Source organism: Poecilia mexicana, unplaced genomic scaffold, assembly GCF_051168715.1.
Source record: "Poecilia mexicana isolate PSO_F unplaced genomic scaffold, ASM5116871v1 scaffold_6, whole genome shotgun sequence".
NCBI lineage: Eukaryota > Metazoa > Chordata > Actinopteri > Cyprinodontiformes > Poeciliidae > Poecilia > Poecilia mexicana.
The window spans coordinates 3,918,060-3,919,592 of NW_028263375.1; positions in this window are offsets into that span (position 1 = coordinate 3,918,060).

Sequence of the window (1,533 nt, forward strand, 5' to 3'; positions counted from 1 at the left end):
CGCTCCACCTACACACACCTCCACCTCCACCGCTCCACCTACACACACCTCCACCTCCACCACTCCGCCTACACACACCTCCACCGCTCCACCTACACACACCTCCACCTCCACCGCTCCACCTACACACACCTCCACCTCCACCACTCCGCCTACACACACCTCCACCGCTCCACCTACACACACCTCCACCTCCACCGCTCCACCTACACACACCTCCACCTCCACCACTCCGCCTACACACACCTCCACCGCTCCACCTACACACACCTCCACCTCCACCGCTCCACCTACACACACCTCCACCTCCACCACTCCGCCTACACACACCTCCACCGCTCCACCTACACACACCTCCACCTCCACCACTCCGCCTACACACAACTCCACCGCTCCACCTACACACAGCTCCACCTCCACCACCCCGCCTACACACACCTCCACCTCCACCGCTCCACCTACACACACCTCCACCTCCACCGCTCCACCTACACACACCTCCACCTCCACACACCTCCACCGCTCCACCTACACACAGCTCCACCTCCACCGCTCCACCTACACACAGCTCCACCTCCACCGCTCCACCTACACACAGCTCCACCTCCGCCCCAGCCTGGTTCCGTCTCAGTCGGCCCATCAAACGTCTCTTCAGAGCAGCAGAGAGAATTTCTAAATAAGTTGCTGCGTATTTAAAATCTTGTTTCAGTGACTGACCCAGTCAAATCCCACCGACTGAAATCTACAATCTGGGATATTTGTGGTCGTCCAGCTGCTCGTTGATCATCTTTGCACTCAGCTGCTCTCTCTTTTGGTTTTTGCAGCTCATTGTGGTGTTTGTGTTGGCTTTGGATTCATATTTGCTTTTTGTTTCCCGTCTCATGCAGCGCGGAAATATTCCAGTGTGGATGTCTTGGCAGAACAAACGGCCTGGTGGTGGAAAACGTTGGGCTGTGATAATTGATAAGTGCCTGCAGTGGAGGTGGAGAGAATCAGGTCGTAATTTGTCAGCGCTAGTTTGGTGTAACACAGGCCCAGAGGGAGATAAGTGACTGATGAATGATTCCTATTATAAGCAAAATTCTGAATTTAATGAGTAATTTATTCCCCCCTTTTTTGCAACCGATCAATATGTGAATTAATGGAAGAACGCGTTTCAATTTAACAAGTGCACGCTCCAAGATATGCACTCTCCTCTCTGTATTGTTTCTTGTTTTGGCAGCACAGCGGTTGTGCAGAGCATTTCTCTGCCTTCAGGGAGCATAAACAGGCACCGTTCAAATGTAGCAGCCGATAAGACCCAAAATAAAAAGCCTGTTTATTGTTCTTTTGTTATGTTTTATATATTTTCCATGTGCTCAGGCTGAAATGTAATATTGCATCTCCTGTAAAAGCCTGATCCTGCAGAGGGAAACAGATTTTCTGTAAGCCGGCTCTCAGCGCTCAGCCAGGCTTTTGGGACGACGACGAAGATGTGACATCCTGCCAACATAACAAACATAAATCATCTTTCCCTCTTCCTGCACCCATCAT